At 43.0% G+C, this 26690-nt stretch overlaps 1 protein-coding gene across 3 annotated transcripts in view; it reads left to right on the top strand.

Moving 5' to 3' along the window:
• The first annotated feature begins 21690 nt into the window (after nucleotides 1-21690).
• Nucleotides 21691-26690, top strand: part of LOC106561374 (zinc finger protein 462-like) — a 97872-nt gene continuing 92872 nt past the window's right edge. The window contains exon 1 of one of the 3 annotated variants that reach the window (XM_014125276.3): nucleotides 21691-21931. The gene's annotated coding sequence lies outside the window, so the exon portion shown is untranslated. The remainder of the gene's footprint in view (nucleotides 21932-26690) is intronic. The other 2 variants (XM_014125267.3, XM_014125257.3) reach the window with 2 other exon arrangements.

The following is a 26690-nucleotide window of genomic DNA, read 5'->3' as shown; positions in this document are numbered from 1 at the left end:
ACTTAGTGTATGTAAACTTCTGACCCACTGGAATTGTGATACAGTGAATTATAAGTGAAATAATCTGTCTGTAAACAATTGTAGGAAAAATGACTTGTGTCATGCACAAAGTAGATGTCCTAACCGACTTGCCAAAACTTTACTCAGTACTTTGTTGAAGAACTTTTGGCAGCAAATACAGCATCTAATCTACTTGGGTATGACGCTACAAGCTTGGCACACCTGTACTTGTGGAGCTTCTCCCATTCTTCTCTGCAGATCCTCTCAAACTCTGTCAGGTTGGGTGGGGAGCGTCGCTGCACAGCTATTTTCAGGTCTCTCCAGAGATGTTTGATCGAGTTCAAGTCCGGGCTTTGGCAGGGCCACTCAAGGACATTCAGAGACGTATCTCGACGCCACTCCTGCGCTGTCTTGGCTTTGTGCTTCGGGTCGTTGTCTTGTTGGAAGGTGAACTCTCACCCCAGTCTGAGGTCCTAAGCGCTCTGGAGCAGGTTTTCATCAAGGATCTCTCTGTACTTTGCTCAGTTCATCTTTCCATCGATCCTGACTAGTCTCAGAGTCCCTGCCGCTGTCACGCCCTGACCTGAGAGAAATGTTTTATTTCTCCATTTTGTTAGGTCAGGGTGTGGGGTGGGCATTCTATGTGTTATATTTCTATATTGTTTTTTTCCTTTCAATGGCCTAGTATGGTTTCCAATCAGCGGCAGCTGTCTATCGCTGTCTCTGATTGGGAATCATACTTAGGCAGCCCTTTTTCCCTCCTTTGTACAGCTCAGTAAGCCTGCAGAACGTGACCTTTGTTTTTCGTTGTCTATTATTTTTGATTTAGTGTTCTGAGTTAAATAAAATAGAAATATGAACACTTACCACGCTGCACCTTGGTCTTCGCCTTACGATGATCGTCACAGCCGCTGACAAACATCCCCACAGCATGATGCTGTAGGGATGGTGACAGGTTTTCTCCAGACATGACGCTTGGCATTCAGGCCAACAAGTTCAATCTTAGTTTCATCAGACCAAAGAATGTTGTTTCTCATGGGCTGAAAGTCCTTTAAGTGCCTTTTGGAAAACTCCAAGCAGGTTCCGTCTAGCCACTCTACCATAAAGGCCTGATTGGTGTAGTGCTGCAGAGATGGTTGTCCTTCTGGAAGGTTTTTCCATCTCCTCAAAGGAACTCAGAGTGACCATCAGGTTTTTGGTCACCTCCCTAACCAAGGTCCTTCTCCCCCGATTGCTCAGCTTGGCCGGGTGCCCAGCTCTAGGAAGCTTCTTCCATTTAAGAAAGATGGAGGCCACTGTATTCTTGGGGACCTTCAATGCTGCAGACCTTTTTTGGTACCCTTCCCCAGATCTGCACCTCGAGACAATCCTGTCTTCGGACAATTCCTTCGACCTCATGGTTTTTGCTCTGACATGCACTGTCAACTAAAGGACCTTATATAGACAGGTGTGTGCCTTTCCAAATCATGTCCAATCAGTTACATTTAGCACAGGCTGACTCCAATAAAGTTGTAGAAACATCTCAAGGATGATCAATGGAAACAGGATGCACCTGAGCTCAATTTCGAGTCTCATAGCAAATGGTTTGAATACTTAAGTGAATAAGGAATTTCTGGTATTTATTGAATAGGGATGACTGATCTAGTGCCTAAGAGATTTGTAAATAAGGTGTGGTATTCCTCCACCTCACAAACAAGACTGTACAAGGCATGACTTTGATAAATGAATGCACATACTGTAGTTTTTATTAAACAAAAGGCACTGTCAATCAAAGAAGTTTCGCCATTCACTGATTAAGAATATTTCACTTTGTCAACAGACAGTAATACATGATAAATTCTGTATCAGAATAAATGTGTTATTTCACTATTTTGTTCTAAGTACTCAATGATGAGCATGTTCAGTCATACAGTAAAGTTACTAGTCTCCAGTGTTTAAACGGGTTCAGTAGTGTCTGGATCGAGGATCATAATGAGGTCCTATGTGGATGTGGGGCTCAGAGTGTTGGGGAACAGAACGTTGGGATCACACATGTTCCTAAGTAGGTTCCATGATGCCCAGCAGGGTTCTGGTTCAAGATCTCTAAACGTCACGTTGGTTTGTAAAGCCCCTAGGAAGGTAACTAACTAACTAACTAACTAACTAACTAACTAACTAACTAACTAACTAACTAACTAACTAACTAACTAACTAACTAACTAACTAACTAACTAACTAACTAACTAACTAACTAACTATATTCAGACGGGGATGGGTCTGTTAATTATTTGTCTTTCATTCAAGTCTTCCTGAGCTGAATCTTAAACCGCTATTCCACCATACCTTCTTCCTTTACTCTGTGTTACATCATCAACTCTTATCATCAGTGTGTCTCTCTCTGTCTTAGGTTCAAAACGTGGGAAGGAAGGGGGCTGTTGTAGTTGTTATGATCAAGTGAATGTAAAATTAAAACTTTTTAATGAGAGGAGTTTTGCAGGTTTCATGGAGAATGACAAGTGGATAGGAGGGATTATCGTGGTATTACTTTGTCTCTAATGAACTGAGACCAGAACCAATACCTGTCAGACAGTAAATCCCAACCCCTTACTCACCTCTCCTCTATAAACCAAATGCAAATGATATAGTCTGATGGTCTCTGCCCTACAGTCACACTAACAGCTGTACATGCACATGTGCATAAATACACACATGAGCACACACGCAAGCACGCACGTACACACACACACACCTCCACCCCCCCGCACATATACACACGCACAATATATGGATAGTATGTCTCTTTGTCAAACCATGAGACATCTCATCCAATCTATCCAATGGGGAATCCTATCCTCCTCTTTGAAATTCCTCCTCATCTTGTGGAGCGAGGTGCAGTCTGCAGACTACTAGACAGGCAGCTTTATCTGTCCTTAAAAGTTTTGCTTGGTGAGGCTGACAACTGTGATGTTCCTTAATACAGTGGCTGTGGGAGAAAACGCTGACTCGGTCACTTGTCTCGTGAATTATGCTCTGTGTCCCAAATGGCACCCTAGTCCCTGTTTAGTGCCCTACTTTCGACCAGAGCCCTATGAGTTTGATGGGCCCTGGTCAAAAGTAGTGCACCTAAATAGGAAATAGGGTTCCATTTGGGACGCAGTCCTAGTGCTGCTGCTGTTGCCGGGAGGAATCTGCTGACACCAAGGCCCTGTCTCAGTCTCAAATCTCAACAAAGAACTCATATTAAATGAAATGGCAACAACTTCTCCTCCTCTCATTAGTTTCTCTTTTGCTGCCATAATATTTATTTTCCCACTTTCATATCTTTTATTGATCAATCTGACCTGTTACTAACGGTACAACCTCTGGTTAGAGTGGTATTACACCTGATAGTGATAATAGTTTGCTTTGCAACTATTATTTACTGGTGTTACACGTTGTATGTTTGTACCTATTTGAAACAGATAAAATGCTATTATCTATTGCCTAACGTTGTCACTTCTGGGCTGAAGGTAGTAGTACATTCCCTCTCCTCTTCAATACATCATGCAGGCGTTTCATCAAGAGAAAGCAATCAGAGTGGAGTCATAAACAGCTCTTTAGAGGGTACTGAACCCAATTAAGTGTCTCTCTATTGTCTCTGTCCTCATCTTTCTGGTGATCCAAAGACAAACAGGACACTGCTAGTCTACCTTACACTCACCTATCCAAATACTGTCCAAGTGAAATGTAATATGGTATGGAAATTTACACCAAACTAAGGTGGTATCCAGAGCCATATGTATATATAGTACTGTATATAACTCTATTTATTTATTTTTATTTATTTCACCTTTATTTAACCAGGTAGGCCAGTTGAGAACAAGTTCTCATTTACAACTGCGACCTGGCCAAGATAAAGCATAGCAGTGCGACAAAAACAACAACACAGAGTTACACATAAACAAACGTACAGTCATTAACACAAAAGGAAAGAAAAATAGAAAGATCTATGTACAGTGTGTGCAAATGTAGAAGAGTAGGGAGGTAGGCAATGAATAGTCCATAGAGGCAAAAATTATAAAAATGGAGCATTAATACTGGAGTGATAGATGTGCAGATGATGATGTGCAAGTAGAGATACTGGGGTGCAAAAGAGCAAGAGGGTAAGTAATAATATGGGGATGAGGTAGTCGGGTGTGCTATTTACAGATTGGCTGTGTACAGGTACAGTGATCTTTAAGCTGCTCTGACAGCTGATGCTTAAAGATGGAGAGGGAGATATAAGACTGCAGCTTCAGAGATTTTTGCAATTCATTCCAGTCATTGGCAGCAGAGACCTGGAAGGAAAGGCGGCCAAAGAAAGTGTTGGCTTTGGGGATGACCAGTGCAATATACCTGCTGGAGTGCGTGCTACGGGTGGGTGTTGCTATAGTGACCAGTGAGCTGAGATAAGGCGGGGCTATACCTAGCAAAGACTTATAGACGACCTGGAGCCAGTGGGTTTGGCGACGGATATGTGGTGAGGGCCAGCCTACGAGAGCATATAGGTCGCAGTGGTGGGTAGTATATGGGGCTTTGGTGATAAAACGGATGGCACTGTGATAGACTACATCCAGTTTGCTGAGTAGAGTGTTGGGGGCTATTTTGTAAATGACATCGCCAAAGTCAAGGATCGGTAGGATAGTCAGTTTTAAGAGGGTATGTTTGGCAGCATGAGTGAAGGAGGCTTTGTTGCAAAATAGGAAGCCGATTCTAGATTTAATTTTGGATTGGAGATGCTTAATATCAGTCTGGAAGGAGAGTTTACAGTCAAACCAGACACCTAGATATTTGTAGTTGTCCACATATTCTAGGTCAGAACCGTCCGGAGTAGTGATGCTAGTCGGGCGGGAGGGTGAGGGCAGCAATCGGTTGAAGAGCATGCACTTAGTTTTACTAGCATTTAAAAACAGTTAGAGGCCACGGAAGGAGAGTTGTATGGCGTTGAAGCTCATTTGGAGGTTTGTTAGCACAGTGTCAAAAGAAGGGCCAGATGTATACAGAATGGTGTCGTCTGCGTAGAGGTGGATCAGAGAATCACCAGCAGCAAGAGCGACGTCACTGATATATACAGAGAAAAGAGTCGGCCCGAGAATTTAACCCTGTGGCACCCCCATAGAGACTGCTCGAGGTCTGGACAACAGGCCCTCTGATTTGACACACTGAACTCTATCTGAGAAGTAGTTGGTGAACCAGGCGAGGCAGTCATTTGAGAAGCCAAGGCTATTGAGTCTGCCGATAAGAATGCGGTGATTGACAGAGTCGAAAGCCTTGGCCAGGTCGATGAAGATGGCTGCACAGTACTGTCTTTTATCGATGGTGGTCATGATATCGTTTAGGACCTTGAGGCTTGTGGCTGAGGTGCACCCATGACCAGCTCGGAAACCACATTGCATAGTGGAGAAGGTACGGTGGGATTCGAAATGGTCGGTGATCTGTTTATTAACTTGGCTTTCGAAGATTTTAGAAAGGCAGGGCAGGATGGATATAGGTCTATAACAGTTTGGGTCTAGAGTGTCTCTCCCTTTAAAGAGGGGGATGACCGCAGCAGCTTTCCAATCTTTGGGGATCTCAGACGATACGAAAGAGAGGTTGAATAGGCTAGTAATAGGGGTTGCAACAATTTAAGTGGATAATTTTAGAAAGAGAGGGCAGTCAAGGGCAGTCAAGTCTGGGGTGAACCAAGGGCTATATCTGTTCTTAGTTCTAAATTTTTTGAATGGAGCATGCTTATTTAAGATGGAGAGGAAAGCACTTTTGAAGAGCAACCAGGCATCCTCTACTGACGGGACGAGGTCAGTATCCTTCCGGATACCCGGGCCAGGTCGATTAGAAAAGCCTGCTCGCTGAAGTGTTTTAGGGAGCGTTTGACAGTGATGAGGGGTGGTCGTTTGACCATGGACCCATTACGCATGTAGGCAATGAGGCAGTGATCGCTGCGATCCTGGTTGAAAACAGCAGAGGTGTGTTTAGAGGGCAAGTTGGTCAGGATGATATCTAAGAGGGTGCCCATGGTTATGGATTCAGGGTTGTACTTGGTAGGTTCCTTGATAATGTGTGTGAGATTGAGGGCATCTAGCTTAGAATGTAGGACGGCCGTGGTGTTAAGCATGTCCCAGTATAGGTCACCTAACAGTACAAACTCTGAAGATAGATGGGGGGCGATCAATTCACATATGGTGTCCAGGGCACAGCTGGGCGCTGAAGGGACCTTCCTAAGCCAAGATTCAGACACGGCTAGGACATCCGGGTTGGAGGCGTGTCTTAAAGCAGTGAATAAAACAAACATAGGGAGGAGGCTTCTAATACTAACATGCATGAAACCAATGCTTTAACGGTTACAGAAGTCAACAAATGAGAGCGCCTGGCGAATGGGAGTGATGCTGGGGGCTGCAGGGCCGAGGTTAACCTCTACATCACCAGAGGAACAGAGGAGGAGTAGGATAAGAGTACGGCTAAAGGCTAAAATAACTGGTCGTGTAGTGCGTTCAGAACAGAGAGTAAAAGGAGCAGGTTTCTGCGCACGGAAGAATAGATTCAAGGCATAATGTACAGACAAGGGTATAGTAGGATGTGAGTACAGTGGAGGTAAGCCCAGGCATTGAGTGACGATGAGAGAGGTTTTGTCTCTAGAGGCACCATTTAAGCCAGGTGCGGTCACCGCATGTGTGAGGGGTGGAACAACAGGGCTGGCTAAGGCATATTGAGCAGGGCTGGAGGCTCTACAGTGAAATAAGACAACAATTACTTACCAAAACAGCAATAGACAAGGCATTTTAACACTAGGGAGAGGCATGTGTAGCCGAGTGATCATAGGGTCCAGTGAGTAGCTAGACGAGCTGGAGGCACGGAGATTCAGACAGCTAGCAGGCCGGGGCTAGCAGCAGGCTAGCAGATGGGCCTCAGGGGGACGTCGCAATGGGAGAGCCTGTTGAAATCCCCTCGGACGGTTATGTCAGCAGACCAGTCGGGATGGATAGGCGGGGCTCCGTGTCATTAGCAAAGGGTCCAGGCCAATTGGCAAAAGAGGTATTGAAGCCCAGGGATTGCTTGATGGATCTCTTCGGCTAGCTATCTCTTGGGCCTAGTTTGAGGCTAGCTCCAGACTAACTGGTGCTTTCTTCGGGACAGAGATGTTAACCAGGAATAGCCACTCGGATAGCAGCTAGTTAACTGCGATGATCCGGAGTAAAGGTTCAGAGCTTGCGGAAGGAATCCGGAGATATGGTGGAGAAAAGCAGTCCGATATGCTCTGGGTTGATATTGTCGTTCTCTAGTGGCATCATGCAATGAATGTGATGATTTGAGATGGAAATCTAAAGGGTTAGTCCACATGTCATGTTACTGGATCTCTGGAGTGTGTTAGTTAGTAGCTGAAGGTTGCAATAATAAAAATAGAAGGCAGAGAAATATCTCATTTTCCAAGGCTTGCCCGCAGTGGTTGGTATCTGTGTGAAGGAGCTGGTATCTAGGACACACTGCCATCTCCTAAATACATGTATCTGTATCTATAGCCTTCTATCCAAGTAACATATTCATTTTGGTCACGGCAGGCAGAGTGGTGTATGGTTCATGTCATTTGTATGCAGAGAGCACTATAAGCTTTGATTTGTCCTATTTCAGTGGCCTTCATTAAACTAACAGCAGGGGCAAGCTGATGTCCTTCCAACATGCTCGTACTGTAGGAAGTGTTCATATTCACACGGTCATTTGTTTATCACTTAAACCACTGCTTATTTATGTCCATCTTTAACCAGCCAGCGGGTTTGTAATGCAGGAACAATTCTAAGAAAATACTTCAAATTTGTAACCACCGGTGGTTATAACACATCCGTGTAGAGTGCCTGTTTTCTTCCCGCTAAACTCTTGTCTTATTTGAGGGACTTTTTAAAGGGCCCTGACAGCTCAATTTAATAACTGGGGTTTGCTGACGGAATACATATCAAATCTGCGGCGTGCAATTGTCGCTCCGGCATTTGCATGGCTTATGACTTCTGCTGAAGCTTTGGATCAATCACGCCTTTTCCCTCTCATCTTCTCTGCCTCACGGATGGATGGAGGGAGGGAGAGAGAACGAGAAGTAAGGAGAGATAGAGAGAGAGAGAGAGAGAGAGAGAGAGAGAGAGAGAGAGAGAGAGAGAGAGAGAGAGAGAGAGAGAGAGAGGGGGGGAGGGAGAGAGAGAGAGAGAGGGGCAGAGGGAGAAAGAGAGAGAGGCGGAGAGAGAGACAGCGAGAGAGAGAGAGAGAGAGAGAGAGAGAGAGAGAGAGAGAGAGAGAGAGAGAGAAAGCTCTTGATCACCTGCTTTGTCTGAAGTGAGTCACCTTGCAAATTATGAATAGCAAATGTGCTAGAATATAATCTGGTGGCTGACTGCTACATCCCTCCTATTTGCATACCTGCTAGCCCCTGTTGCTAAATACTGCATCTTAGGCCCCCAGAATGCGCAATGGCATGCATATATTTCTCCCTTCTCCTCTCCCCGCAGCACTTCTTCTGTCAGACAGACGTCAGGGAAGGAATGTGTTTTTTCGGGCAGGATGCATGACAGGGGAGCAGGTGGAACGAAGAGCAAATGACACATCTCTCACTGTCCTGCCAGAGGGGCCCCTCTCCCTCTCCTTCACTGTTCCTTGCTCCTCTTACGGACTCCCCTGGCACATTGATATTCAAATCTACACAGCATTCCATCGTCAGTCGCCACACAAAGGGCTCTGAGGCTGCTGCATACCTACGGAGGAACAGGGCAGGGTTCATTTCTTCTCCTCTCCCTGATTCCTACCCTTCGCAAAGTTCCTACAGGAGTGGAACAGAACAGGAACAGGGGAGGGCTCAAGCTGATGATCTGACAAGGGAAACGTCTCTTTTGAACTGGAATATGTTCTCTAGTAATCTGCTGTGTTGTTTTGTTGTCTGTCACCACCACATTCCGAACAACAACAAGTCATGTTTTTTTCATTCTGTACCATTATTGCGTTTATTGATTTTAATCATATACTCTCCCAGAGGTAAAGCCTTGGTGGTGACATAGTCACTGGAATGTTTTGTACTGTAGCTATGTCGAAATTAAATGTTTGTTTTGGAGCATACTGTGTTCACTGGCACTTTCTATTGAGCTGCTTTTCTTGGCCAGGTCTACCTTGAGAAAGAGGTCTTCTGACCTTTACTTTATTTTATTTTATTTAACTAGGCAAGTCAATTAAGAACAAATTCTTATTTACAATGACGGCCTACCACGGCCAAACCGTAACGACGCTGGGCCAATTGTGCACCACCCTATGGGACTCCCATTCACGGCCGGTTGTGATACAGCCTGGAATCAAACCAGGGTCTGTAGTGATGCCACTAGCACTGAGATGCAGTGTCTTAGACCGCTGCGCAACTCGGTACCTCAATTGGACTACCTGGTTTAGTTAGTGTTAAATAAAAAATATGGTGCAAATTACATATTACATATTTAGTCATGATTTTTTGGTTATGATGAAATCACATTCAAATGTGACAATCTCTAAAGGCGTTTTACATGGTTCCTAAGGGCACTACTACCTCATTACATGTTGTTAATGCCCATTACAATGCACCTTAATGAGTGTAGGTTAATTAATAATTAAACCAGAGAAACAGGCACCATTAGACAACCACGAAACAACAAATTACAACTACAAAATCCAAACAAAACAAACCCACTCACCTCTCGCCTGTCAAAGTGAAACATGCTTGGAGGTAGTGGTGGGGGGGTCTGCTGCTGAAGGTTTCTGGGGATAGAGAGAAAGAAGGTGAGAAAGAGAGCTAGAAAGAGGGAGAGAGAAAGTGTGAAAGACAGAGAGAAAAAGAAAGACAGAGAGAGAGAGAGAGTGAGAGAGAGAAACAGAGACCGATGGTGAGAAAGAGGGAGAAGAAGTAGAAAAGGAGGAGGAGAGAGGAGTAAGGCCTGTATACCCAACATAAGACCCACTGGTTGATGCTTATTTATAACCCTCTTAGTCCTCACTCCCCCCTATCTGAGATATCTACTGCAGCCATCATCCTCCACATGCAACACTCGTTCTGCCAGTCACATGCTGTTAAAGGTCCCCAAAGCACACACATCCCTGGGTCGCTCGTATTTTCAGTTCGCAGCAGCTAGCGACTGGAACGAGCTGCAACAAACACTCAAACTGGACAGTTTCATCTCAATCTCTTCATTCAAAGACTCAATCATGGACACTCTTACTGACAGTTGTGGCTGCTTTGTGTGATGTATTGTTGTCTCTACCTTCTTGCCCTTCGTGCTGTTGTCTGTGCCCAATAGTGTTTGTACCATGTTTTGTGCTGCTCCCATGTAGTGTTGCTACCATGTTGTTGTCATGTTGTGTTGCTACCATGCTGTGTTGTCATGTGTTGCTGCCTTGCTATGTTGTTGTCTAAGTCTCTATGTAGTGTTGTGTTGTCTTTCTTGTCGTGATGTGTGTTTTGTCCTATATTTTTTATTTATTTAAAAAAATCACAGCCCCCGTCCATGCAGGAGGTCTTTTGCCTTTTGGTAGGCCGTCATTGTAAATGAGAATTTATTCTTAACTGACTTGCCTAGTTAAATAAAGGTTAAATAAAGAAATACATTTTAAAAAGGCCATGTTATTATTGACAGGGTCCCCCTGGAGCAGACCAAAGGCGCAAATGTCTCACACGTGGCTGTGCGTGATGGTCTTGGAATCTGCCTGGGTAGTCGCTGGCTATGTTTAAGGGTCTCTCTCTCTCTCAGCCATGGTTCTGCATCTCAAATGGCCCCTTATTCCCTACATAGCGCACTCCTTTTGGCCAGAGCCCTATTGGTTTTCCTATGGGCACTGGTAAAAAAAAACAAAAGTGCACTATATAGGGAATAGGGTGTCATTTGGGACACATCCATGGTCCACTTGGCAAAAGCCTCTTACAAACCCATTTAAGCAGGGTCTATGGATTTCATGGCTCCCCCGGCACTTTCTCCTATTTCAATAAGGTAAAGTCCAAGGCTTTATCCATCCATCAATAGAGCAGGAGAAGCAGTGGATGCAGCAGTTTCTAATCCTCAGAGTGCATGGCGCTAGCTGATGTCCTCTGTACTGTACGGTCCGTTGGTCATCGGTCTGATTGGTGGTCTTGGTTCGTCTTCGCTCATCCTCTCACCTGGGATCTCTTTGTCTCCATGAAGGATCACGTTTATCTTACCAAACAGCTAGTTTATGCCACACAAGATGGACCTGAAGATGTCTCCAGGCTTTGCAGTGTCAATCTGGTAGTGGTGCAGCATGAAACAATGAAATTTAGAAAAATAGGAGAAAGACACCCTCATTGCATTTGAATTATTGTATTCATGTAACATCTCATGACTTCCCAAAGCTGAGGAGGAAAGCAGGAACTAGAGTAGACCAACAGCAGCACATCAAAGCATCCAGGAGCCTTAGAACACTGGATTAATGAACTGAAAACCTTTATGTAGGCACACTGAGTTAATCTGGCTTCTCATTTTAAAACATTATTTTAATGTTGAGGTTGAATATTGTTACTAGTGTCTTGTTAATTATTTTATATATAACCAAAGGACAGAACCACATCTACAATATCGAACCGTACTATCCCAAATTGCCCCAAATGTATACACGTTAACTGAGATCGTCCAGACAGTTGCTAAATTTGGTTGTGTTTTGCCTGGAGACAGAAGTTGATGAGATCATTTTCTTATTTGGAATCTTTGATATTCATCCCATCACTCTAGAATCAAACATTTCTACCCATCGACTGGCAGTATTGACCCAGTCACTGGTGGGAGAATGATGATCTACACTGTCTAACTGTGCAATATGTGTGTCATGGATATGTCATATCTGTACCACAAAGCCACAAATCCTGAGCATATCCATGAAAAGGATACATTCTATACTGAAATCCTTATATTGCATCAAAAAGGACATCCACAAAAATAGGTGACATTGTCTTGTCAATAGTAGGTACTGTTCTGTGAAAGCTGTATTACAATATTAAATCTAACATAATCAAAAGGAGGATTTAGAGTACAATATTGTCCTCATACTGTATGATACCTTTGCCATTGTCCTATAACCCAGACTAGGATTATAGAGCTGGTGAGAAGGGCAAGAATAGAAATCTGTATTCTAATCCCATATTAACACACTTAAGGACAGATATACTGCACATGTATTGTTGAGCCATTGTTGTGTCATGCGATGGAGAGGGCAGCTATGGGCAACCTGTTAGACTGTTGAGTAGAGCCTTTCTCCTTTCTCTTGGCCTGTGTCCAAAATGGCACCGTATTCCCTACATAGTGCACTACCTTTGACCAGAGCCCTATGCGGGGAATTAAAGGGTGCCATTTCGTTCACGTTATACAGCAGCACAGGACATCATGAGGTGTCATGAGGGAGAACAGAGATAAACAAGAGTGGCAGGGCAATCCTTCAGCCTGGCCCAGACCATGGGAGATGTGACAACACCTCCTGATTAAAATATCATAGCCAAATGAGGTGTGTAAGTGCTATGCAAATGTGGAATGCATTCTGCATAGGCAGCAGAAGAGGCAGCCTCTGACAAAGAGGACAGAGAGGGAGGGATCTTTCTTCAGCATCAGCTCCACAGTTTCTAATAGCGATGGCGGTGTGCTAATGCCAGGGAGATGTACATGTATCTGCATGTGTTACTTAAATCTACATGGTTTGATGACGTGTGTTCTCAGTGGGCAAAGAAGGTTGAAACAATGTCATTACAGTCAGATTTCAATCAGCTGTAGTTGTAATGATGTTATTTCAACCATCTTTCTTGCTGGTTTATGGGTGGGATGACCACCCCTCTTATCACCCATGGTTGATGTGGAGGTTTCATGGCTTGACCAAGGTTTTTCTTAGCCAAGGTTTTTCTTAGCATTTTTCAAATTCACAGAAACAGATATTGATCATACTTGATCAATCTATAATCTATGTTATTTCCCTTTCCTCCTTGTTTTTGATCGTCTTTCAGCTACATGTAGAAAAGGGAGTGTGATTTGGCCAAAAAATAGATTATTTATGTTTGCAGAGAAATAATCAGCCTACAGTGTTGAAGAGCCCTTATCACATATGCTTGGAGGCTGCATTTATGTATATTTGTACTACAATATTTTCTTTTTAAAATTGCCCTTGATAGTCTGGTGCTTCTGTGTTTGTCAAAACACATCAATAGAGCCTCCCTTGAAAAGAACTGCTTTTTCGTCACTCAAAATTGCATTCAAATTACACAGCAGGCACAGCCATTGTTCAGTTCATGGTTGCTTTTTTGTATTTATGTCTAAGTGTGTCCTCAAAGCAGTCTTTCTAGTTTCGATTTTGGCGAGAATTTGACTTGAAAATGTCTTTCTGAAGATCAAAAACCTAATGAAAGACTAAAGGCTTTGACAAACTCAACAAATAGCTCTCTAAGCACTCTCAGATAAGACCAAGAATCTTGCAGACATTGTCAACTTTTGTACACACTTTGAACAGCCTGCTTTCATTCTGGTGTCTGTCTGTCTGTCTGTCTGTCTGTCTGTCTGTCTGTCTGTCTGTCTGTCTGTCTGTCTGTCTGTCTGTCTGTCTGTCTGTCTGTCTGTCTGTCTGTCTGTCTGTCTGTCTGTCTGTCTGTCTGTCTGTCTGTTTCACCTTTGTTAACAGTTCATTGATCTCTACATACAGCCCAGCACCTCACCCACCGATTGACATCAACTAGATCCTGAGAGGCATCAGACAGTGACACGTGGATTTGATTGGACAGGTCGTGAGATACTGACAGACTGCTAAAGAAGGTAGCTCATGGAATGGACAACAATGCTAACTGAGGAGGCCTCTTCAATTGTTCACAATACAGTACATCTGTCCTGTGTATCAATACCAACACAGGATGTTTACTGGAACGTTGTATCATAAGCTGTGGACACTCATGGTATATCCTTATTTTTTTCAAAAAAGTTTCACATAAATGAATCGATCCATTTGATCTAATCAAATAAGTGAATTCAATCATCCCGATCAATTATACACGGAAAAGGATTACACAGTATTAACCATTTGGATCCACAAGGAGGACCATATTCTCATCTTCCAAATCTGTACCTTCCCTCTCCTCCCCCCTCCCCTCCTACTGTTGTATGTACCTCCCACTCTCCCATGGTGGAACTATATGAATCCCTGACGTCTGTCTGTTTTTAGCTACATGCTCTGGAGGAAGGCCTGGCACTGAGGCACAGAGGGGACGTGGAAACGGTTGGTGTTTCCCGGTGCAGTCTCTCCCGGGTTGCATCTCAAATGTCACCCTTTCCTCTATATAGTGCACTACTTTTGATCAGGGCCCATAGGGCTCTGGTCAAAAGTAGTGCACTGTATAGGGAATAGGGTGCCATTTGGGACACAGCCCTGGTCCTCCCATATTAATCGGATTTTCCTCAGCAGCCATATGTCGTAGCAGCGTGATAGACCCAACCACAACCAACTCACAAACCTGGCCTGGCTGTGTGTGTCTTTCACATGGATCTCCTTCCAAATCCAAACACATTCCTATGCTACAGTGAAGGTTATGGGCTATCTTAGGCCTGCATGATGGCTCTGGAACGCTCTTCTTCTCTGTGGTAAAGGTGAAGAAGAAAAAGGTATACTCAAGAACTAAAATCACAGAGAGCTCAAAAGTGGTGAGGATGAGGAGGTTGCCAAATGATGATCACTCACTTTCACAACAACAACAATCTTGGTGCCCTCATCGGTGCTTTGGACTGTATGGATTCCAGAATGTTGCGTTGGCTACAGTAAATACAGAGAGCTACAGATTAGTTGGGCAGGATCAGTTGTTACTGTGTGTGTGTGTGTGTGTGTGTGTGTGTGTGTGTGTGTGTGTGTGTGTGTGTGTGTGTGTGTGTGTGTGTGTGTGTGTGTGTGTGTGTGTGTGTGTGTGTGTGTGTGTGTGTGTGATACAGTATGTACAAGTCATGTATTATCTGTTCTCCATCTGTCATCTGATGTAATTTCACCCCATTGATAGGACAAACATAGTTAGAAAGATATAGTGAGAGATATACCTAGTTCATATTATTATATCTCTTATAACAGTCAATTAGCATTAAATTCAATGCCACTAATAGAAATACAAGGTAGGGTACAAGTGTCACGTAAAGAAAGATATTCACAAATAAACCACAAGGCATACAGAATCCAAATTCCCCCAAAAAATCTCAAATATAGGCTCAGTCTCTGAAACACAAATTAAAATGCTAAATCAAGTCTCTGTTTTGTCAACAATGTATTTTTCCACCAATGAAAGTAAATGTTTGGTTATGTCCAACAATCCAGTAAAAAATCCAAAATTATGCAAAAATCCCAATTAATCCAGCTGTGAGAAATTAAATAACAATTTATTTACCCAGTTTAGTTGCATAGTTCAGTATAATAATCCAAAGGAAAATAGTCCACAGAGCAAAAATCCCAACATATATAAGTAGGCGTTAGAAATAGCCTCCATTAGAAGTCAATAGTCCACAATAGGAAATGTATTTAGATGATCAATATCCTTCACAAATCTTTTGCAAAGTTCTCACCTGTATGACATGAGAAAACAACGCCTTTAAAGCCCCTACGCAGGCTTTTTAAGTTACATGTTTGAATCATCACTGTATGTCAAATAAATCACTGTGTGAGTGTGTATTTAATGAAAATAACTTGAAAATATCGGTTTTATTTAACCAGGCAAGTCAGTTAAGAACAAATTCTTATTTTGCAATGACGACCTACCCCGGCCAAAGTCTCCTCTAACCCGGACGATGCTGGCCCAATTGTGCGCCGCCCTATGGGATTCCCGATCACGGCCGGTTTTGATACAGCCTGGGATCGAACCAGGGTCTGTAGTGACGCCTCTAGTACTGAGATGCAATGCCTTAGACTGCTGCGCCCTACTCGGGAGTTACCACTTGGGAGTTTATCATTTATTTCCCTGAGCCTCTTTGGCCATTGAACTGCTCATGTGAAGATATTTACATACACAGCCCTGATTGGCTGATATGATGGTCTAGAGCCCACCCCCTTACCCAGATGAACGGTCATTGGTCTATTATAATCAGATCAGATTGTGATGTCATGATCTGGGCCGAAAACTCCATCCCACCTGAACAGACTGAAATTCCAGCCTTTTTTTTTCAAACAGCTCTTACACACAAAAATATGATCCTTTTCATATTTTAAGAGTGTTATTTCGACTTCATAGTATGGAAATAAAAAACAGGATAACCACATTAGTAACTGCACTGCCCCTTTAAACTATCAACGTTTCCTAATCTGCGTTCATAACATTGACTAAATAACTGCATTTGACTCGGAAAAATCCATTTGAATGCCTCTCCAACTGGTAATTACTAGTGGGAAACTCGTCTATCATCTATGAGCTCCGATTTCTCCCACATGCTGAACTCCGATGTCACATACTAAGGAAATGACCCTGATAACACATTTTTGGCAGTAAAATGCAACAACAAAACATTATTTATAGGAAAACAATCTATTAATATGTATTTTGAACACTATTGTTTGTTTACAAGCATGATAGATGTAATTTATGTTTATGGTTGACACAGCCTTTTTGCCATTACCCGAGCAGTGTTCTCAACGAGTTTAAAGCATGTAAATGCACACAACTCTTTTCTCCCAGTTTACAAGTAGTATTTTCAGAGTTTCCACTTATTATGAATGCAGCTTAGGTCACCATTTTCTTTTTTACAAGATGGAGTCAAGATAGATCCCCCCATTTCCTGGCATACCCACTCCCTATATCAAGTCAAACCAGATAGTGACTATGGGTGTGGCTAGGGAGTGCCCAAAGCGGAGCCCACAGCCTATACACATCTCAATGGGTGAATTTAAACCTTATTTTCTTGATTCCTTTTGTCCTCTCTCCTTGCCTTCATGTCCAAACATATTGGAGGAGATGGTTTGAAACGAGGAATCTCAGATCTTCTCCTCCAATGCATTTTATGAAGGAGGTGAGGAGAGAGGACATGAGGAATCAAGAGAAGACAACTGAGACTCACCCAAGGAATCATATTTTTGCTTATTTAATCAGGCAAGTCAGTTAAGAACAAACTCTTATTTACAATAATGGCCTGGGAACAGTGGGTTAACTGTCTTGTTCAGGGGCAGAACAACAGATTTTTACCTTGTCAGCTCGGGGATTTGAACTTGCAACCTTTTGGTTACTGGACCAACACTCTAACCACTAGGCTACCTGCCGCCCCTTATACACCTTGTGGGTTACAATCAGATCCCACCTGTCACCTGATAGATAGGAGAAGAAAATATCTCCTACTCTTGTATCTGAGTTTCAGCTGTCAAGGTACCATTTATTAGTCACTGGATTTTATGACATCATCTTGCATTTAATCCAGTCAGGCTCTGTAACATGACACAAATAGCATATTGAATGATGCACCAAGTGAGCGACAGACGGAAATATGATTTCCAGTCTGAATCATCCAATTCTATTCTGTATACAAAATACTGTATGCACGGCATATTTCAAAACTCATGAATGACATGAACACATTTCAAACCAAGCGTAATTAATGAGAGGTTCAAGCAGCGAAGCAGGGTGAAACACTATCATATTTGTTTGGTGTTATTATTATTCTCCTTCCGGCGATTTGGTGAAAAAAATGCAAACTCCTGTGAGATGGTAAGGCCCACGAGGGTGAAACTTTGCACGATGGTAAAGGGCCAAGGGCTACACCCTATCATCCAATGCCATGCTATTTGGCCACATAGTGGAACTATAACAAGCAATTGAAAATGCTAACTTTGAAAGGTCACGCCCCTCACAATGTGTGAGCTATAGTCCTGAAATGTGGTACATAGGTCTCTCTCCTCACAAGGAACACATTTGCCTGAAGGACCATTAAGGTCCGCCATGATGGATTTTCCGCAATTTTGGATTTTGTGAAAAACACTTAAAACGCTACTCCTCTGGCACCGAATGACCGATCTGCAGAAAACTCGATACATGGCATCTATGGACCAAGTGCTCATAAATTATGTTTTTCCAGGCTAGCATCTCAAACAACATGGCTGTTACTGACCAATAAACATTAACGTGGGATTGGTCTGTCACATAAATGCATATAAATCAGACACGGTTATTTGTATTGAAACAAAACTTGATACACAGGTTCCAAACACTGTCAAGACTTAACATATGCAAGAACAATCAGATCCACCACAATGTGGTGCAATAACAGGCACATATTTATATACACTGCTCAAAAAAATAAAGGGAACACTTAAACAACACATCCTAGATCTGAATGAAAGAAATAATCTTATTAAATACTTTTTTCTTTACATAGTTGAATGTGCTGACAACAAAATCACACAAAAATAATCAATGGAAATCTAATTTATCAACCCATGGAGGTCTGGATTTGGAGTCACACTAAAAATTAAAGTGGAAATCCACACTACAGGCTGATCCAACTTTGATGTAATGTCCATAAAACAAGTCAAAATGAGGCTCAGTAGTGTGTGTGGCCTCAACGTGCCTATATGACCTCCCTACAACGCCTAGGCATGCTCCTGATGAGGTGGTGGACGGTCTCCTGAGGGATCTCCTCCCAGACCTGTACTAAAGCATTCTCTAACTCCTGGACAGTCTGTGGTGCAACAGTGGCGTGGGTGGATGGAGCGAGACATGATGTCCCAGATGTGCTCAATTGGATTCAGGTCTGGGGAACGGGCGGGCCAGTCCATAGCATCAATGCCTTCCTCTTGCAGGAACTGCTGACACACTCCAGCATCATGAGGTCTAGCATTGTCTTGCATTAGGAGGAACCCAGCGCCAACCGCACCAGCATATGGTCTCACAAGGGGTCTGAGGATCTCATCTCGGTACCTAATGGCAGTCAGGCTACCTCTGGTGAGCACATGGAGGGCTGTGCGGCCCCCCAAAGAAATGCCACCCCACACCATGACTGACCCACCGCCAAACCGGTCATGCTGGAGGATGTTGCAGGCAGTAGAACGTTCTCCACGGCGTCTCCAGACTCTGTCACATCTGTCACGTGCTCAGTGTGAACCTGCTTTCATCTGTGAAGAGCACAGGGCGCCAGTGGCGAATTTGCCAATCTTGGTGTTCTCTGGCAAATGCCAAACGTCCTGCACGGTGTTGGGCTGTAAGCACAACCCCCACCTGTGGACGTCTGGCCCTCATACCACCCTCATGGAGTCTGTTTCTGACCGTTTGAGCAGACACATGCACATTTGTGGCCTGCTGGAGGTCATTTTGCAGGGCTCTGGCAGTGCTCCTCCTGCTCCTCCATGCACAAAGGCGGAGGTAGCGGTCCTGCTGATGGGTTGTTGCCCCCTACGGCCTCCTCCACGTCTCCTGATGTACTGGCCTGTCTCCTGGTAGCGTCTCCATGCTCTGGACACTACGCTGACAGACACAGCAAACCTTCTTGCCACAGCTCACATTGATGTGCCATCCTGGATGAGCTGCACTACCTGAGCCACTTGTGTGGGTTGTAGACTCCGTCTCATGCTACCACTAGAGTGAAAGCACCGCCAGCATTCAAAAGTGACCAAAACATCAGCCAGGAAGCATAGGAACTGAGAAGAGGTCTGTGGTCTCCACCTGCAGAACCACTCCTTTATTGGGGGTGTCTTGCTTATTGCCTATAATTTCCACTTGTTGTCTATTCCATTTGCACAACAGCATGTGAAATGTATTGTCAATCAGTGTTGCTTCCTAAGTGGACAGTTTGATTTCACAGAAGTGTGATTGACTTGGAGTTACATTGTGTTGTTTAAGTGTTCCCTTTATTGTTTTGAGCAGTATACATTGATCTGTTAGACTCAGTCATGGAATTTGCCACACATGCTCAGCGAAGTGAGTCTACCTTACCTGTAGAGTATGGTTCTGTTTGGCTTCATGGTGGTACTGTTGGACACAAAAAAAACATTAATGCAACCTCATTGGCTTATTATTGTTTGAACTAGAGTCTTGACTTCTGATATTTAGCAAGCGTGGTAAGGAGTACAGAAGTCGCTCATCCTAGGTGGATGTATCCAATTTGTTCTGATTGTAGCACAGTGGGCCCCAGCATTGCTGCTTGCAACTATTATTTAATGTTGTATTTCTTTGTGTCAGGTCTGTGTCAAATAATCTCTTGATATTATCCATCATAAAATAATTATCAACTTAACCAACATAATTTTATGCACATGCTCTATGCATAGTAACAAGTAAATAAAATAATTTATTACATAATGAGAAAAATAAATAACCCACAATTAGCAGGAACATAATTGTTTTAGGCATTTGTTGTTTATTATATTGATATTTAACTGCTTGTTAAACTATGACTGTACATTTATATTCATATCTGGGGGCTCTGACACAACTTGGAACATGATACTGTAACTGAAGCAATAAAAGAGCAGGACAAATTTACTTAGATGAGTTTCACTTTTGTTTACGTTCCCTTCAACTGGGGACGTAGTTCCCCCTCCTTCTCTCTCTCTCTTTCTCTCTCTCTCCACTTATATAGAATCACAACAAGATGTCCCAATACTTTTGTCCTGGGGAGATTCTCAATAAAAAAAATTTAAAAGTATGTCCTCTCCTCGACTCCTCTGTCCTCCTCTTGACTCCTCTGTCCTCCTCTTCTCATGACCCAGAAACCGTGAAGAGGTTGAGGAGCGTGTCAGTTCGTTTGTAGGCGAACAGAGGAGTGTGCTCCCCTCTTCGATTACCTACTTCGACAGAGGATGCACAAGAGTACCCTCCCGGCGGCTGGCGCAGAAGTTTTTAAAGATCCTCAACACCCCTTTTGAATCAGCAGTTTTCTCAAAGGATAAAAGCATTTACACATTTAAAAATGATAGGCTACTTATCCTTCTATCTGTAAAATGTCTTGCGCAACTAACTGTTTTGATCACTTTACACATTTATTTTGGGATTCCACCACTGTAAATGTAAAAATGCCTTATGATGCGCAAGTGGAGGAGAGTTTCCTTCCATACAAGCAAATTTGTTTCCACGTTTCCTCTCCTTGTCTCCATTCCTCGATTACCTTTTTTAAAAGCAGGCGAGGAGAGGACAGAGAAGAGGATGCTAGGAGTTGAGCATCCAACTGAGAATCTCCCCTGGGCTTTACATTTGTTTCCATCTTGATGGAGCAGCATTGACTAGATAGCCAGGGAGTACACTACTAGGCTATGGGTATCATCACAGAGCTCATTAGTCATAATCTATCTGCTGTGACTTTTACATTTTCTCTTGAATCTGTTTATTAAACCAGTACTTTATTACAAAACGAGATGGTGATGGGGAAGCCAATATTGTACTATATTCTGCCTGTCTATTCTATTCTCACGTCTTTCTGTCTGTCCCTTTGTCTGGTCTGTCTGTCTAGTATGTATGTTTGTCAGGTTGGATGTGGGGATAGAGTACACAGCATCATTACCAAGGTTCAGTCTGTGAACTGCAGATAACCCTAATGACGTGTGCATATGGATATAATACTTATATATCGACGCAGTCGAGATGTTAACGACGTCCATTCAATCTGACTGTAGCCGACATGGGTTTAAATTGACTCAATGGAGGATGAGTTCCTCTGGGGATACACACGTTGATCATCATCTTGCTGTTCCTGCTCCTTTCCTGTCGTCTTATAGCAAACTCTTGTGCACCCTCTGGTGCTTGCTAGTCTCCAAAACTTATTTGTGTTGCCTGCTTTGCAGATTGTCTTCCTTGTCTCTGTGGTTGCTCATTATTCAGAGACAGGCGGATCTCAGGTCATCTGCAGCTGCAGCAACGGAGAAGCAGGAAAGATGGCGATCATCCATTAGACCGGACGCACGCATGAAATACAGGACAACTTTTAGGAAGAAGATCGCTTCTCCACCAGAAGAAGACATACCTGTGAGTTTATAACGTAATTTACCAGTTTGTTCAAGATCACGGCTCGCTTGGCTTCATGGTTCAGGAGCACGTCGTTGTTTGGTAGATGAAATATAGAAGCGAGCGCCTCGTGAATGACCTGCAAAGAGCTCATCTCATTTTCTTAGTGTAGGACCAGACGTGGTGAATTGAGATAGCCAGCCGGTGCGAGCGAGAATAAACGGGTGAACGCGACGAAATAACGCTTGAGCTGGCGCTGGCACCCATTGTATTCAAAGTCATCTAGGTTCTTCTACCTACTCATAATATACTCCCAACCTTCCATTCGTTTAGCTTTCTATCTATCCGTCTTTCGTTTAGCGTTTTGTTGAACTAGTCAAACTGGACGAGGAGGAAAAAAAGAGAACCGAGGTTGTGAGCTGCGTGTTTCAGCACTAGGTCGGGAGAGTTTTATTTTGGCATGTCTGGCCAGGGGATTTAGCGTCGGTCCCCCGTCTGTGTTGTGCGATTGCTTCAAGAAGAAGCCATTGCACGGATTGCTCTACCTCCTCTTCTAGCACAGCCAGCAAACCAGCCAGCCAGAGCCAAGAGAGAGAGAGTCCAGCCTCCATTAGCGACAGTCTGGCTGGCATAGCCGCTGGTACACTTCCAGACACTCACTAAAAAGCCATAGCTTGTTCCCTCAATTAAAATCTAATCTGCTGGGGATTTCATATGGTTCTCCTTATGATTTGATCTATCAAGCTACAGGGCAGCTTCATGGATGAATTGCCACCTTTTTTTATTTTCAGTTTAGACTTTTTTTAAATTAATTATTTGAGTCTGATCACCCGGGCTCTTGCTCTGAAGCTGTGAGCATAGCTGTTTTGGATGCGTATGCTGTCAGCCAGGGCTCTGAAGTCAGGTATGTCATTGTGGGGCTTCACCATAAAATGGAGGAAGGCAGATGACTCTCAGAGGAGAGCCTGGAGTCAGACAGGAGCCCTCACGGAAGAACAAAGGTTGACTTTTTTTGCCCTGTACAGCAGCCAGTTTTGGGTTGTTATATTCAGTAGTTTGAAAGTCTTTTTTGGAGACTTCCAAATGTTTTAGTTTTATTTGTCGTGATTTATGAGAACTAGTAAAGGGGAAGTGTAGTTTATTTTTTCAACCTTCAGCTATTTTATTTATTTTCCTTTCCACCTGTTACATTATTGCCATTGATGTTAGGGAGAATTGGAGGGTGTTATAGGAGTGGTATTATTGGGTCCCAGTGGTAGGACAGTCAGTGATGGCTTGGAGCTGACAATGAGATGGTGAGAGGACAGTCAGACACACATGGATGAAATGGGGATTTTAATGCCCCCCACCCCTCCCCCCACACAAGATGAGGAGTATGAAGTTGGGCTAACTCAGGAAAGTTCCTGAGAGTAAAGTAGACACCTTTGAAAAGCAGTTTGCTACATCTCAACCATCTCACATTGCAGGCTCTGGTTATTCTTCAATTTAGGGTACAGTAAATTACATAGGCAGAGCTCTCCAAAAGGTAACAATTTACATGCTTTATTACACATATTGTTTTGAGATTTAAAGTTGATTACAAATGCATTACACATGTTTTGAGATTTAGAGTTTGAATACAAGGTGATACTTGGGCTATTAGTAGTTTGTTCATTGATTTGTTATTTATGTACTTGTTCTCAGCATGTAAAGTAAATGTAGTTCTCTTCAACCTCACTTTAACTGTGATGTATACTCTGTCTAACCTATCTCTGAAGGAATGGCATTCCTTGTCACTCAGTCAGAAGAAAACAAGGTGTGCTCCTCCATGTGCGTCTGCCTGCCTTGTGTGCCTGTGTGTGCGTGCTCATGCTCTCCTACAGACTCACTCACTCTGGCCACGGTGAAATCTTGCTGACAAGGAGACAGAGCTAGACACACTCTGCGACAACTGTGGGCTAGGAGGCAATCAAAATGGTGGCGCTAGTCTCGGTCTCTCATGTCATGTCAAGGGAACCAGTTTCTCAAGGTGGAGCTAGCTGGATGTTTGTACTGAAAATATGAAGGCTAGTGGTTGAGAAATGTGTTTCTCAGGTAGCTTCAGAGCAGGTTCTTGTGTTTGCTGGGAAATTATGTTCTTACTAGATATCTTGTTAGACTTCCTACTGTAGTTCCTGTGTGATATTTTACACATACATCTTGTGCAATGCATAATTGCTTCCTCTCTGAAGGATACTGTTACAGCCCAAGTTACCTGCGTTATAATACACTATGATCACAATTCATCACTGTGCTAAACAACTTGGAAATTCAGTCCACAAACAACATGTTTTCTTAGTATTACTCCCGCTAGATTATTCTTGGATTTCCACAATAACTAAAATATAATAGATGAAAAAACATCTGTATTTTCGACCTTTCTTTAAATAAGATATTCTTCCTGGTCTACAATACAAAGACTAACTGATAAAACATCTCTTTGAAGTGAACTTCATGTCTATTTTTTACTCACTTTATTACACAATGGTACTACTAGCCCAACTGGTGGTTTGTTCAAGACCTCCACAGGTTGTGTGATTCGTTTACTATAGAGGTCAGAGGGCATGGCATTATTGAAGGATATTTTTGTTTTACTTTAGCGTTAATATTGATATATTTTGTTCGTCATTGTACTCATTACTAATAGTGCAATGTTTAGTTCAAATATTTGTCAACTGCTGTAGCAAGGATCAGGATTGAGCCGCAGAAAGCGCTACAAAGTCTCTCCAAATTAAACAAGGTGACTTTTAGTTCCTATACAAATATTGATATTACGTCGATGTTTTATCCCCATCTAGTTGGAAGCAGAGACATTTATTTCGAGAGTTCGGCCAACTTTTAGAACAGCCGCCGTGTTCGCACCTTTAAGCATTCCATTCATCCATTCATTATCAGTATTTCTACGACGGGTTGGTCAAAACCCGTACACTGCACATAGATGTTTCCATTGTGTTATTGACTGTACGTTTGTTCACGTGTAACTTTGTGTTGTTGTTTTTGTCGCACTGCTTTGCTTTATCTTGGCCAGGTCGCAGTTGTAAATGAGAACTTGTTCTCAACTGGCCTACCTGGTTAAATAAAGGTGAAATAAAATAATATACAAGCATTGATAGATTGAGACTCGTTTGTTTGACCTGACAAAGATCTGTTTCGGATCAAAACGTTGTCAATAAAGCAGTGAATTGGGAGTTTAAAGAGTGTGCAGGCCTTCTTGTTCTTTACTGAGATGTGTTCAAAGCCATACTAAATAAACCAGTTAACCCGTAAGCCTACGACGCCATAATGGGAATCTTGTTTTCTGTTCCATTTGAGAAATCTCTGCGCTTCCAGGGGGTTTATACAAACCTTGCTGTCTGTCTCTCAACATTTGCAACATTGTTTCAATGTTGAAATTCGATCTCCAGTGTCCTATTGAGAATCAACATGTCAGGACATCTTTTCTCAGCCAGGGGAAATCATGAATAAGCATCATTTTTGTGGACGTATGCAAAGAAATGAAATTCAGCTACTTTGCTGTTATTCTAACTGCACTGTTTGACCTGACCGTGTTAGCCATAGTTGGCTAGCTAGCAAGCAAGGGATAAGTGCGTTGCCAGCCAGCATGGCAACAGAACATTTACAACGAACGACTGGGTCACGTCCATAGATACAGAACAAAAAGACTTTGCGACTGGGTCGCATCTCCGGCAACCAAACTGATAGAATGAACAGCCAGCCGGCTTGGCTAGCAACCATAAATGTGTCGGGACTAGGTCTATATTTTCATTGAGGGATGAAATAGTAGCCTATGAATACATTTATCAAAATAAAATTTTTTATTTAATTGATAACCCACAACTTTTTATAGCACGGTTGTGCTGACCTACGGTACTCTGCGGACCGCAGCACAGCCGTGCTAGAGAAATTGTTTAGCACGCCCCCTCGTGTACAATTGCTTTATTGGAATCTTGTGCATAGCATTGGTTACATTCAGTGAACTGCTATTGGTCAACATGGCTGCCATGGAATGTAGTGTCATGTAAATGCATCATAAAGCAGAAACCTCATTGTCCCAACTTTCTAAACACATGGCTCTGGTTGTAAGGGATCTACTGTTGTGAACATTAGTCCAGTTCTTATAACAATCAGATATGCAACATAAAGAGGGACGTTAGAGAACAGCTCAGAAACTTTGAAAAATTGCACAGCAGGATTTGAAGGTTAGGTATTTAAGGATTACGTCAGAAAGCCTCCATTTACAGTGAGGGAAAAAAGTATTTGATCCCCTGCTGATTTTGTACGTTTGCCCACTGACAAAGAAATGATGAGTCTATCATTTTAATGGTAGGTTTTATTTGAACAGTGAGAGACAGAATAACAACAACAACAAATCCAGAAAAACGCATGTCAAAAATGTTATAAAATGATTTGCATTTTAATGAGGGAAATAAGTATTTGATCCCTCTGCAAAACATGACTTAGTACTTGGTGGCAAAACCCTTTTTGGCAATCAGAGGTCAGACGTTTCTTGTAGTTGGCCACCAGGTTTGCACACATCTCAGGAGGGATTTTGTCCCATTCCTCTTTGCAGATCTTCTCCAAGTCATTAAGGTTTCGAGGCTGACGTTTGGCAACTCGAACCTTCAGCTCCCTCCTCAGATTTTCTAGGGATTAAGGTCTGGAGACTGGCTAGGCCACTCCAGGACCTTAATGTGCTTCTTTTTGAGCCACTCCTTTGTTGCCTTGGCCGTGTGTTTTGGGTCATTGTCATTCTGGAATACCC

Source organism: Salmo salar, chromosome 01, assembly GCF_965601325.2.
Source record: "Salmo salar chromosome 01, fSalSal1, whole genome shotgun sequence".
NCBI classification, from domain to species: domain Eukaryota; kingdom Metazoa; phylum Chordata; class Actinopteri; order Salmoniformes; family Salmonidae; genus Salmo; species Salmo salar.
The sequence above is the reverse complement of the archived record's forward strand: the minus strand, read 5'-3'. Positions and strand labels throughout refer to the sequence as shown.